Here is a 14,932-nt window from a genome sequence, read left to right on the forward strand (position 1 = left end):
AAAATGAGGAAAACTGGACTTCTGATTTGCCAGGGCAACCTTCTAATCTCATGTTATTAATCATTTTAAAGGGTTTGTATTTCATCTTTTGACCACCATATCATTTAATTGGTAATCAGAAAGCTTCTGTTATCTTTCTTCATTTAAGCCATTGGTCTGTGGTATGTAATTATGGACCCAATATCCAAGGCTGAGAAGAAGAAAAATCAAGACTCATCATCTTCTACATCTGAAGGGAATCTTTTTAGAGTTGAAACCATCAAGCTGAGCCACAAGAGAAACCATTAAACATAGAAAATTATGGGGAAATGCTTGAAAGTTTAAAAGCTCCTGCTTACTATATATGCTTGTTAAAAATCATTGAATGTTGGCACATGGAAAATGCAGTCAGTGAGATGAAACAAAATCATTTGATGAAGAAGCAGATGATTCTCTTCATCAAAAGATAAGAGTGTTTAGTTAATAATTCACATGAAAAAGGTTAACTGAGATTCTGAGAAAAACAAAGCATTAAAAAAGTTGAAGCAGTTTGAAAGTAGATAAAGATGTTTAAGTTTTTGCTTTGTAGAAATAATTTGCAATGTTTAAATATCCCTTTCAAGGACATTCTATGGTTGTTTTATGGAGAAAGCCTTACATAAGTTTTTTTTTTTCCATAGCAATCGGAATACGGTTTGGAAATTTAAAATTGGATATCAGTTGCATCTGGGTTACCATTTCCTTGCAATAGAGAAATCCAGTCCTGTTGCAATTAGCAATAGCATAATCTCATATTTATCAAATCTTCCAGTTATCTTGAAGTGAACTGCATTTTTTTTTCACTGTTTCTGGAGTCTCATGTAAGACATCATATCCTGATCATCACAATACAAAGGTTGAAATACTTCTAGGAAAAAATAATGGGGTGATAATCAGCAAATGCAGATAGTTCAGCTCCCATTTTACACTAAAAAGGGGCCATTTTTCAGCTTGCTTTTGAGTGCTTCCCATGCTAAATATTGTTTATGATTGTAGAAGATTTGGATTTCAATCAACAAGCCTGTCTCAGGCATGGACAGTGTCATACAGCAAAGTCCTCAAATTGCATTGGTTATATAGTCAATAAAAATGTATGTCATTTATGCCAGTCTATATGAAAAACAGAGACCCTTATGCAGCTTAATTAGGAGATTTAAGCCCTAGCAGGTCTCATTGTCCAGCATTTGTTAATATTAACCCCCTAAGGAGGTGGTCTTTAAATGTTTTGCCATCAAATGCCCTATTAGCACAATCCTAATGCACAACATCTCCCCTAAAAATCCAAACACTAAAATGAACACAAACGAGCAATGAAAACAGTGCAAGGAAACTTTACACTTTACACTGGATTTATTATACCAAGGGAGGTACACCTCACAGTTTGGGGAACATTATTTTTCCCCCTGCTTTTTGTCTGCTGCAAACCCAGAAAGTGACCCAATTCTGTCCACTATGTTGGTGAACCCAGTCAATATGTTGCATTGAATCCCATTAAAATATGGATCTTGCATTCTTTTACACGCATGTTCTGACCCAGGCTTCATCAAACGTAATTAAACCCAAACTTGTTTTAAAAGCAAAACCTATTTTAATGCAATGCTGGGAATTATTTTCATTCACAGCCAGAACTAATCTTAAACAGTTCCCCAAGATAAGCACATGCCTGTCAGTGCTGTAGAATGCTGCCAGAAGCAGAAGTATCCAAATATAACAGTACCAGAAAAAAAACAACCAGAATACACAGAGCTTCAAAGAGGGCTCGGAATCTATTGAACTGCTTTGCTTCCTGCAAAGCTTTCACCATTCAGGTCTGACTTTTATCCCTTATGGGAGGGGCAATCACCTCCCAGCCTTACTCCCAAGTCACCCCTTCTGCTTCAGCTGTTCTTGCCTTCTAGCAGCTCTGTGCACACACACTGGGAACAGGCTCCCTTCTGTCCTCTGCTTTGCTGCTGCCAGACTCCGAAGGCTCCGAAAGCAGCACCCGACTCCCAGATGGTCCTGGCCCCATCCCTGCATCAGGACCCTTGTCCAAGTCCTCTCCAGACTCCCTGATTGGTTCCTTTCTTTGTCACTTTCTGATACCGCTGCTGTCTGCACTGGCTGCCAGCGAACCACAACACATAGGTTCAAAATCAAATCTCGAGATCATAACAATTGGTACTACAATGATTTGTGCTGCTGGAGAGAAGGAGTCCAAAAACTGGCCTTGTCTACTTTTACAGGAGACATGAAAGAGAATCCTTACCAGTTGAGCTTTTCCCATGACATTTCTACAGTGGTTGGAAAAGCTTGCTTCGACCTTGCCCTTTTTCCAACTGTGGAAAGAAGCCAAGCCTGCCACCGTTCCCTTTGATTCTGTTTACCCTATTAATTTGAGTCTAACCAGTTCCTTTCCCCCACATATATCTGAAAACAGTTGTGCTGCTGAATGAAGAGAAGGCTACTCTACGCAGCAATGTAACCGGGAACACTCTGTGTAGTTACCGTTGCCGGGAAACCAGGACAAATCTTTTTCAGAGATTCCTTAGTGCCTCAGTGACAAATTTTATTCCTGGAATTAGGGAGGAAAATACAGACTGGAAAAAAAACAATGAGATATGTTTAAACCTCGTGGGGTTTCTTATGCTTTGCTGGGGTGTGGCTAGTTTTGGTAAAGAATAGGCATTTGAAGGACAGATTCTCTGTCTATTGATCCTACTGTAGAAATATCAATTGCTTCAAAATGAAATCACCAACTTGAATATGTTTAATTTTAATTATTAGGCCCAAATGTTGGAAAGCTATTTATTAGGCTTTATAAAGCTCTTTCAAAAGCACAGGCTACTTAAAAAAGCTTTGGCTACTTTGTCTTGAAATACAGCTTTGCTTCCAAGAGGACAATTACAATAATAGTCATTTCATTGGACTTTCTTTGTCTAATGGATGCTTTTTTAAAAAAAACCCACACATCTGGGCCAACCTTCCAATGATCAGTTCCACTAGTTTCATTTATAAACCTGAGTGCTGGGATTTTATTTAGGGCTACAATGGATAATTTGGCATGGAACAGCTGTGGCAGTAACTAACTCTTTGCCTTGTGTGCCTGAATAACTTTTTCTTGGGATGAAATTGCTTGGCATGCTGTGAATGTATTTGAGAAAACAATGTCTACTTATCAATGCATGTATTGTATATAAGATGGCCACACTTAAAAAAAAACTTTTGGATGTTTTTCCATAATTTTGTTGATGGCTAAAGCAATGTGGGTCCAGCACATGTGGATCTTCACTTATACCATCTGATTTTTTTTTATCCTTTAACTATTAAAACTCCATATACTTACTCAGTAGCTACAAGTAGTAGAGCTAAGGATAGTATTCAGAACACAAGTCTAGATCTTCATTCTGAGGGTGGGAATAGGATATGACCACTCAAAGTATTACAGATGATTGCAATATCTGCAAATGTGTCTAATATTAACTGCCTTCACGGTGGTGGTATCTTTGCCTAGTATATCTGTAGCTTTCTCTTTCTCCACATTTTCAAATAACATTTTCTAGACAGGGAACAGCTCCTTCTCTATCTTCTCTACCTCTTAAATTGCACCAGCAAGAAAAGAAAGTGCACACAGGCAGTAAGACTTTAGAGTTTGGAAAATTAAAGTTTATTAGAGACTATTTTGATTATGTAATGCAAAACAAGATAAAAGAGTCTCTGTGTGAAAATGAGTAGTAGGTAATGGAAAAAGTACTAATGGAAGTGAAGGAAACAGAATGATATCACATTGATCTGGCTAATGGTAGAACTGTCTGAACTGTAAGAGAAAGCAGAAGACCAAACTGGCTGCCATCAAACTCTAGAGTGTCATCCAGTGAAAAAGGATTTGTGGAAGAGCACTGTGATATACTGGAGTGGATGAAAAAGGGAGAGAGACAAACTTAAGAGTAGGGCTAAATTAAAGGAGATTTGGGGAGATGTTTATTAGAATTGCAGGACCAGAAGAAAAAACTAGAACAGAAGGCCGTGCTAGAAAGATGGAGAAGGGTATTACATATCTTGGTCAGGATCAGGAGATAGGTGGACAGTAGATGGACAGCTGCAACTGAAAATGAGGGAAGGAAAAACCAAAACACAGAACTGCTTAAAAATGTTGGAAGCATGAAGAAGTATGTTAAGGAGTGTCAGAGAAAAGAGAGGAGATTAGGTGAAGGTTTATCTATGGTTTAGCACTTGCTTCTATATCTGGAAGACGTAAAGAATAGAATAGAATAGAATAGAATAGAATAGAATAGAATAGAATAGAATAGAATAGAATAGAATAGAATAGAATAGAATAGAAAACAGAGTTGGAAGGGACCTTGGAGGTCTTCTAGTCCAACCCCTTGCTCAGGCAGGAAATATACCATATATCAGACAAATGGTTGTTCAATCTTTTCTTTAAAACTTTTAGTGCTGGAAAATTAACAACTTCTGGTGGCAAGTTGTTCCACTGGTTAAAGGTCTGGATGGGCAGAAAAAAGGAGATTTAACCTTAGCAAGACAGTATGCTAGTGGGTTCAGAAGTCAACTGATTACAGGATAATAAATTTCTCCCTGGCTATGTCTATATTCCTCCAGAAATAGCTGGTATCCAATCTATGGGTGGTGTTGAACTCTCAGTTCCTGGAAGTTATAACCAAGTGGTCCTTTGGTCAGCTTCAGTGATTATGGGCTGCCTTTTTACGTGATCTGTTTCAGTAAACCACACTTTATTGTTTTCACTGTCATGATCATCAGCATTTCTTGGTAGTGAGGACTTTTTTCTATAACAGCAGTGCTATTATTACTGCAAGTGGACATTATAATATTGTAGCTCATAGAGAGGAGACTTGCAGTCAGATTCACATAAGACATAATTATTTTAATGCTAAAACATTTAAGGCTCCATGGTCAAAAGAAGAGCCATTAACTGTGGTACAGGTACAAACAAGTAACGGCATAACTCAAATAATTAAATGCTGGTGAAATTATTTCCCTTGCATAAATGTATTGCTGCAATGGGAAAATATACTTATATTTTGGAAATTATAACATTCTCAAACTGTTACATGGGAAATCCCATGAGGAAGAATATAGTAATGTGATCTGGACACCTTATTAAGTTATAGGTAACCGAAGCAAGATTAGGATTCTTCAGTAAGGGTAATTTGAAGCATGCTACAAAATTGAAGGAAGATTATACGTGTTGCTCAGTAAATAGAACATCCCTCAATATGGTGGAAATGAAAACTTAGGCAAGCTGCAAATCTGTTTTCCTAAACAGAGGATGCAGGCTTTTTCAGAACTTTCTGAGTCTAACTTTCTTCTCCCCACTGAACTGCTGATATTTTTCTTATTGGTCATCCAGCTGTATCTGGCCAACATTTGCTACTCCATGGAGGTTCAAAGTAATGAATCAGATGGGGAAGGCAACTGACCAGGATGGAAGAAATGACTAACACAGAGTTTCTTTAACCACCACCAGCCACACTTTGGGCTGTCGCTCTGGTGGGCCTGGGTCCAGCTGCTGGTGTGCAATTGACAATATCTACATTTGTATAAATGCCAGCTTTTTTCATGAAGCCCACAGAACAAAGAGGTAGTTTATATGGGGAAAAGTCACAAAATCACAAACATCCTCTCTAGGACGCAAGGCAACTTCTCTAACCTCAGTACAGTTTGATGTGCTCCATAACAGCTCCGTTTCAGATGTTGCATGTGTCACCAAGTAGAAGTAAATGTACTTTCTAAATATACCTATCTATATAATTGCAGGAGAGATGCTTGAGCATACAAGTATCTCCTTATATGATGGAACTGGAGACTGGCCAGTTATATTGGATCACTATGATTATGGGAGAGATGCATCCCTCCCTGTTCTTTGGGCAGTTGACCACTCCCCTGTCTTGTCTCAGATGAATCAACCCTCCTTAGGTCCTGAGTAACTTTTTTTCTGTAACTATAGCTGATGATTATCCTCTTTCTCCTAATAATTAGAATGTTTAAGAACCTCTCATATATTATTATCTTTTGGCTGCTATGAATACTTTGCTTGGATAGCTCAAATGTACAGTATTTATAGCTGAAGTTATGATGCAATTCTCTAATTCGAAGGATATAGATTCATAATTCCCCCAGGATATACTGTATATCTGTATTTCTCTCTCTCTCTCTCTCTCTCTCTCTCTGTGTGCGCACATGCATCTATGTTTTGATGAGTCCCAGATTCAAATCTCCAAACTGACCACTTTGGGTCAGTCTTTATTCCTCAATCAATCTATTTCATGTGATACGGTTTTGCACATAAATTGGATGTGTTAAATTTACTAACAAAGAAATAAAGGGAGACTAGTATAGCTATTTCAAGCTGTTTAGCTCTCTTCAGCTAACCACCCTTCTGGGATTAGAACCCTGGCCACTTGCATATTAGGCACATGTATTAACCTCTGGGCCATAGGCTCTCCTCGTTTTGTCAGCTGTACCAAGCGGGAGATTAAGTGTTCCCCATCAGCAGCATCATAAAGTTCATTGCAAAGGGAACTAAATCATATGCCAACTGAAATCTATATTAAGAATAAAATGTGACATGAAACTTACCAGGAGTTGCATGTTGAAAGTGCAAATCCAGTGTCCTTGACTCTTTGGCACCCCATGACCTACACAAGAAAGCAGTGGGCTGTAGATAGAAAGATCAGTATTAATTCTTTATATCCTCTGATTCTCAATTTACTCACTCTTGATCTAAGAGATTGCTGATCTGAGGTTGATTCCATCTCCTTTTCTTCTTATGCTAGCACAACACCTTTGATCCTCCTCATGAGATGATGTATAGCTAGCATTATTCTTTGTTTATTCCTATAATGCATTTCCTGCAAATAATTCTCCTTTCTGAGGGCAGGACAAGAAGCAATGGGTGGAAACTAATCAAGGAGAGAAGCAACTTAGAACTAAGGAGAAATTTCCTGACAGTTAGAACAATTAATCAGTGGAACAACTTGCCTCCAGAAGTTGTGAATGCTCCAACTGGAAATTTTTAAAAAGATGTTGGATAACCATTTGTCTTAAGTGGTGTAGGGTTTCCTGCCTAGGCAGGGGGTTGGACTAGAAGACCTCCAAGGTCCCTTCCAAACTCTGCTATTCTATTCTATTCTATTTATAAAATCTGCTTCACTAACCCTTCCTCAAGTTAGATTCCCACTCTCAGAAACACTCATAAACAGCCATATCCAATGCTGCCAATCTAACATTGGTGAATTGATAGAGATCCTAACTTTTTTTAAAAATACCATAATTGCAAAATTGTCAAACCTATAACACAAAGGTCATTTGCCTCCTGGTCAGCATGGGAACTGTAGTACTTTTTCATGGCATCAGAATAATGAGATATCAGAAAGATGAGATTGGGGATATGCAGCCTCAGGATTTGCAGAAGTTGTTCAATTGTAAATCACAGCATATGTTAACTTTGCCTATATTAGTTCAGTTGACCGGAGTTATTAGTCAGCAATATATGGAACATCATTTATTTTTTTCATACTTATGTGATCCAGTACTTCATAGCATCATTCTTCTCATTATTCGGGAACTTCCTAAATAAATTTCCTCCATATAGAATAATGGGTAATGGATGAGCTATTAATGTGGTCCACAGGATGTTCATTGTGCTTTATAAGATCTTGACAATTATCTACATAACTTCATCAACAGCTCAAAAAGGAGTTGAGATTTTAAGTGTCAGTTAGGGACTGATTTGCTTATTCAGAGACAGAAGTTTGCGCGCTAAAAACTGGAATGCCTGGATATAATGTAATGTATTCCACCTTATTTGTGACACTTAATTTATCTCATGCTTCCTCAATGCTTTTTGCAATTTTAAGCTAATAGGGATGGGCAAAAATTTCATATTATTCATTATTTGATATCACTTTTTTGGGGGGGTGGGGTCATAAAATGGATGAAAAGAACCTGAGTTAAATAAAAAAATTGAAAGACAGAGAAACAATAAAATTGTCCCGTTCTTAATTGTTCCTTTCCATGGCCAGTACTTGGACAATTGAGTCAATAGTGGCTTGAGTTTACCTATGTATTTTTCCAATGGTCTATGACACATAATCACCTGAGTAAAATAAATAATGGTTCTATGAGAGAAGAATGCCATCTGCTGGATAATTTCCTTCTTGGTAACAGTCCATGGTTCCATTTTCTTTATACCACTTTCCTATCTCTTGTATTAGGAAATCCTATTTGTTGCTTTGACCTGCCATTCCTTAGCAATTGAAAGATTTTCAACTTCTGCAGAAAAGCAAATATATCAAAGGAGATCAACAGGAACTTTTGTCAGTTTTAGAATAAGCCATTACACTGATTATAATTTTTTTATTAATTTCATTCAGATTCCTTAAAATGGGGGAAACTCATACAGACAAAAATAACATGTGCTGTGATTTACAGTTCAACAACATCCACAAGGAATGAAAATATGGATGATGCAAAATTTATTTTATTTTATTTTTAATGGTCAGGCAGATATTTTCACTTTCCCTGCTTGATGGATTTCAATCTAGTTTTAGCACTCTCTATGAGAGGTGCCCAGGACCCATAGAAAACAATTAGCAGCTTTCTCTGAGAAATAATTCTGTGCTATATGAAAGCAAAAACTTCAGGTTTCCTGAAGATATCATACCATTGTCGGAAAAGACAGATATCCATTGTTGCATAGACTGGTTGAAAGTCAAAATATTTGAGTCTGTTTCTAGACAACTATCTGGATCAACTGGACAGAAAATCTTCATTTGGAAGGGCCCTAATTTTGAAGTGTTGTAGGCAACTTTTCTGAAATAATCTGCATGTCATGAGTACTGCTCCACATGGTTCTCATTTGATAAAAGTATTGTCACAAGAATTATAGGTTTAATTATATTTAATTAATTATAGATTTAATTATACATTTAAGCATATCAAAAATAAAAAATAGTATATTTCTAGGGTATGTAGTAGATAGAAGAAAATATTTGTACCTCAAGGTTGCGGGTGTCCCAACCTCAAGGGTGGGTGTCAACTTCGAATCGAACCGGGCCAAAGCCATTTTTCTATTTCACAGTTGCCACACTGAGTGGGGAGGGGGAAGGAGGATGAAATGGGAACCAATTTACATCTACAGATGGTGAAAAGAGATGGGGAGGAATACCTGGAGAGCCCGCCTATTAACCTAATTGGCCAACGTGACCTGGAACTTTTGGGGAAGGAGTTATTTCCATTTTAATTACACTGAAACTGCGGGAAATATTTGGAGTTGTTTTTACATTTAATTGTGCTGATATGATGTGCCCAGTAAAGAAGTTCTTTGAGAGAGATCTGAGTCCCAGATTTGAGTCCCTGATTTGCTTGGGCTTGTTAGTCGGAACCATGACAGTGGGTGCTTGGTCCTTTCTGAGGTTGGTTATTTTCTTGCAAAAACGTCATTACCAAACTAGGTAACATTATCTGTGCTATTAAGGGAATAGTGTTTCTACTAGCTTGCCCTGTCAGTGTTGGTGGGAATTGACTGACTGGTTTCTTGATTGGGCTGTGTACTGTTTGCTTGTTTGTTTGAGTTGGCAGTTCCAGTGGCGGGATTCAATTTTTTTTTTACTACCGGTTCTGTGGGCATGGCTTGGTGGGTGTGGCAGGGGAAGGATATTGTAAAATCTCCAGTCAGAGATGGTATTTGCCAGTTCTCCAAATTACTCAAAATTTCCACTACCGGTTCTCCAGAACTAGCCAGAACCTGCTGAATACCAACTCTGGTTAGTTCCTTGATTGGGGTCTTGCTTGCTTCTTATTTGCTGGTCTAGTGTTAATCTTGGTGTTAATCTCTGCTCGTCTGAAGTTTGATTGATGGATGAGGAGGTGTTTTTCTTTTCGGCTTTTTGGATTTTATTTGTTTTCTTTTTGGCTTTTTGGTTGTCTCTTGAATTATATGCAGATGTTATCTCTATGTGCCTATGATGACCAATTTGTCTGAGAGCCGGCCTTCCAGGAATTCTCTAGTGTTTTTGGATTTGGATTTATATAGTAGATGTTGGTAGAATATATACTGTATATATCTCAGAACAACAGCTTAAGCAGTGCTTAGAATATGTTTTTAGTACTTGGGAGAATTAAAAAATTAATGGATAGAAGGAAGACAAGACAGTCCGATGGATATGACTGCTGAAAAAATATTTCTTATGAAGAATATCTACCTGCCTTGAATTTCTATTAATGGGAATTAAATAGTTAAGGAGAGACAGTCCAATTCAAGAAGATTTTTTTTGTCAAGTATATTGGAACATATTATTTCCTTTTTTTTTCTTCCTTTTTTGAACTGGAGTGCTTATTAAATGTGTTAATTTAGCTTTGTTAATTTGCATTCCTACAGTTATTATCTTTTTTTTTCTCTCCAATGAAGCTCCAGTTTGCCAATTTTTAAAGTTATTCAGAAGACTGAAGAGAGATGCAGCTGTTCTGCTGTGCTTGGAACTTCTGGTATGTTTGTAAATGTTATTTTGTTTATGTTAACTAAGATCTGTTAATTACCTTAATTAACCTGCTGAGCACTTTAATTTATGTATGAGAGCCTTTCCTCTCCCCATCCTGGGTAGGAACACATGCCAACAAAATTACTATTTTTCCATATGAATGGAACTATATTGGGACAGAATTAGAGTTTACAGTCCTCTCTATTATGCCCCCATTACAGGTGCCAACTTCCACAGCACACATTTTGTTAATGCTGATGAGACTTTTCCTCAACTTTCTTTACAATAGTGAAGAGAAGTAATACATGATTTTGGTTGTATGGTCCAGCTTAACCAGTGGTGGGATTATTTTGTTTTTACTACCAGTTCTGTGGGCGTGACTTGGTGGGCATGGCAGGGGAAGGTTATTGCAAAATCCCATTCCCTCCCCACCCACTAACCTGCTTTCCAGTTCTGTTCTTCTGTGCAGGGCAACCAAAGAAGACCCAGCCGATCAGCTGGGACTCAGGAGGCAGAGAATAGATGGGGGTGGGGCCAGTCAGAGGTGGTATTTGCCAGTTCTCCGAACTACTCAAAATTTCTGCTACTGGTTCTCCAGAACTGGTCAGAACCTGCTGAATACCACCTCTGTTAGGCATGTATGAATCAGCAATTCCTGCAGTGTCATCCAAGGCCCCTTTACCTCCCTTGAGCTGCCTTGCAAACAGGTGCCACAACAGAGAAGGTTCAGAGAGCAGAAATAGGTCAGCCTGCCTGAAGCACCGATTCATCCCCAGTGAAGTGGTACCTGTTTTATCTACTTGCATAGAACAAGCTTCTTAGCTGGACAAAAGCTGAGATGAGTGATAGGAGCTCATGCCGACACTCAGTACTAGGACTCAAACTTCTGGAGCAAAAATCATCTTCAACATCATTAAGCCATTTGTGATGATTTGCCATAAATGGTTCATCATTTATATTTCTAAAATTAACTATAAGAAAGAGAGACTTTAAGTCAAGGGTGTCAAACTCATGGCATCACATTGCGGTCACATGACATTTCACGATGTGTTTCTTTTTTGTTCGTGGAGCTGGGGTGGGCATGGTCTGCACTTAACACATCCAGCCCATGGGCCACCAGTTTGACACCCCTGCTTTAGATGATCCAGATAATAGATTTACAAACCAAGTCCATCTAGAATGCTTTTTGTATGTTGGAGAACACAGATCCCAACCATTGCCTGAGATTCTTTTGTTGCTAAGCTATTGGCTTCTTAGATTAATAAGAGAAAATGGTTACAAGTTTTGTGATCATTTTAACTGTTATTCCTTCATTCTGAGGATGTCTTCTACAAACAAACAACTAAAGACTGGAATCATGTAGATCCTTCTCCTTCTATACTTATATTAAATACCTTTCTCATTACAGCATAATTTCTGCCAAGAAAAAGGGGACAGGTCAAAGCATGTATCCTTACATGTATGCAGGAATTGCAAGGCAATTCTTTAAATTCAGTTGATTGAAACGTATTAAGGTACATTTTGATCAGCTATACCTTCCTTGAGATATCTTCACAACTGCTGGCTATGTGTGAGGACTTTTCCCTCCTATTTATTTCTTACCTGAGAGGCCCAATCAAGTGAACCTCCATCTACCCTTCTGCTGCTTTGAGGTGCTTTCTTTTATTAATTACAACCATTATTATGCCATTAGCTTTCAGAATGTAATTTTAATATGTAGATCAAACAAAAATAGCAACTAAACACACGTTCAAATGCCTGGCAATTGTAATTTTCTAAGAGAGGTTAGTATCAAACAGGAGGCAACAGTAAAAAAATAGAAACAAAGTTGGAAAGAAATGTTGAGGAATAAATTTTTGTATCATTATACAAAAGTTTTTGTATAGCTGTCTTTCTCATTTATTTCTTTGGCAAACACAGATATTTTCCTCTAATGGCATTCCAATGGTCATATCTTGGAGCAAGTAAAAGTGTGGATGGTATCATTCCTGTCTTTATAGAGCTACAACAATCAACACTTTCAGGTGTGCCCACAAATGCAATAGCAGATTTTCTAATTGAGATATTTCCACTACGTATATGAATAATTTATTCTTCATTGAGATTGAAGTTTTCCAACCGCCATTCAAGGCAGACCACCCATATAGCTCTATAGATTTGCATGTTCAAAGGGGGGTTTGGATTTAGCTCGCTAGGGAAGAATGCAACTCAGTCTGGATCATCCAGTGTTTCCAACCATGATTCATTGGGATTATGCTTCACATCGTTGATCCTCTTTAATTTCAAAACTGTTCTCAGGCTGAGTTCAACAGCTTTTTTGGGATAAGCCACTGGAAATGAGAGCTAAAATGATGTTCTTTCTCGTGACTTACCCCAGTGAAGCCTTAAGAGATATGAAAGAGAAGCTGAGCATCTTCTTAACTCTGTAGAGTAATGTCTCAAAGGTGCTTTTTCAAAAAGGCAACTGGACATTGTTTTCCTTGAAGATGTTTTGCTTCTCATCCAAGAATCTTCTTCAATCAGAACTGAAGCTTCTTGAATGAGAAGCAAAACATCTTCAGGAAAGAACAAAGTCTAGTTGCCTTTTGAAAAAGTAACCTTTGGGACAATCATGATCTGGATGACTGAGAATCTCCATAGACATCTGTACAGTAATCTTGCTGCAGTCACCATAACATTGGACTTTCTCAAGCCAATATGCCAATGATCAAGAATTCCCTAATGAGTTCTAGTGGACAATCACTTAAATATGAGCTAGCAGTGTGTGGCGGCAGCCAAAAAAACTAATACAATCATTGGTTGCATAAACAGAGGCATAGAATCAAAATCATATTAAGTACTAGTACCATTTTTACAAAGCCTTCGTAAGGCCACACCTAGAATACTGCATCCAGTTTTGGTCACCACATTACAAAAAAGATGCTGAGACTTTGGAAAAGATGCAAAGAAGCGCAACTAAGAGGATGAAAGGCCTGCAGACTAAAACATATGAAGAATGGTTGCAGGATTTGGGTTTCTCTAGTCTAAAGAAAAGAAGTGCTGGGAGGGACATAATAGTAGTATTTCAGTATTTGAGGGGCTGCCACAAAGAGAAAGGGGGTCAACTTATTTTCCAAAGCAGGTCAAGAAACAATGGATGGAAATTAATCAAGAAGAGAAGCAACTTGGAATTAAGGAGACACTTCCTAACAGTGAGGGCAATTAAGCAGTGGAACAGCTTGCCATAAGAAGTTGTAGGTGATTCATCACTGGAAGTTTTTAAGAAGAAATTGGACAGTCAATTGATTGAAATGGTGTAGGGTCCCCTGCTTGAGCAGGGATTGGACTAAAAGACCTCCAACCTTCCTTCCAGCTTTATTCTGATTGATTGATTGATTCCATGGTCAATAGAAGTGAATGTGGGATACATTAAAAATATTATTTTTAAAAAATGTATTTGTACCTTCAAGTCAGTGTTGACTCCTGATGGCTGTCTGCAACATCCTTACAGTTTTCTTAGCAAGGTTTCAGAAGGTTTCTATGGTTTGCCATAGAATAATTTTTTTGTCATTGTATTTTTAGAGAAAATGCTAAGCTATTGAAGGAATTTGCTAAAGCTATTGTTAAATTTGCAAAAGAGTTTATGAGAGGAGATAAAAAGAAAATGATAAGAAATCAATATGTGGGACATTATTTAAAGGGATTAAAGATCAAGGTTCTCAATATGTTGTTTTTGGTAGCTCTTAATGGAATTTTTCCTGATTCAATTTGATTGACAAGGCTTTAAAGTTCTGTTTACAGATATGAAATATGAAATATGGGAAGAAGAGTGTTTTTGTTGCATTTTTAGAGAAAATGATGTTGCTATGTACAGAAAATGGATATGAAATTGATTTTATTTGTTTAAGGTTAACATATGTATTTCTATTAACTCTTAATGGACTTTTGCTGATAAAGATAATAATGAGGCTTTATTATGTGTTAATAAATAAAAGAGATATAGGAGGAAGAGGCATTTTGATTTAAATTTTAGAAAAGGTGATCAGTTACTGAAATTATTCTTGTCTCAATGAAGGAGGAAGTCATTTCTTCATATTTATTCTTTTGCTTTTCCCCTTCTTTTTTTCCTCTGCGCGCGCACACACACACACATACACACACACATGATTTGTATTTGTTTTTGTTTTTTCTTCTGAATTTTAAAATGTAATAAACATTTTTATTGTTTTTAAAGGTAAATAGTTTGCCATTGCCTGATTCCTAGGGCTGAGAGAGAGAGTGATTGGCCTAAAGTCACCCAGTTGGCTTTGTGTTAAGGTAGGACTAGAACTTACAGTCTCCTGGTTTTAGCCTGATGCATTAACCACTACACAAAACTGGCTCCTGCATAGGTTTTAGATCTTTCTTAATGTATAGGAGAACATGCAGGGGTGGGA

The 14,932-nt window shown here is 37.6% G+C and overlaps 1 long non-coding RNA gene across 3 annotated transcripts in view; it reads right to left on the reverse strand.

The window, feature by feature from the left end:
* LOC148131536 (uncharacterized) overlaps positions 1-14,932 on the reverse strand; it is a 79,547-nt gene that overhangs the window by 13,254 nt on the left and 51,361 nt on the right. For 2 of the 3 annotated variants that reach the window (XR_015748391.1, XR_015748392.1), the window contains exon 2: positions 6,616-6,694. This is a non-coding gene — a long non-coding RNA (uncharacterized LOC148131536). Of the gene's footprint in view, positions 1-6,615; positions 6,695-8,134; positions 8,226-14,932 lie in introns of those variants that run through there. The other variant, XR_015748393.1, reaches the window with a different exon arrangement.

This window comes from Notechis scutatus, chromosome 3 (genome assembly GCF_049901735.1).
Source record: "Notechis scutatus isolate UNSWTSFEM ecotype Mainland chromosome 3, rNotScu1.2, whole genome shotgun sequence".
NCBI classification, from domain to species: Eukaryota; Metazoa; Chordata; class Lepidosauria; order Squamata; family Elapidae; genus Notechis; species Notechis scutatus.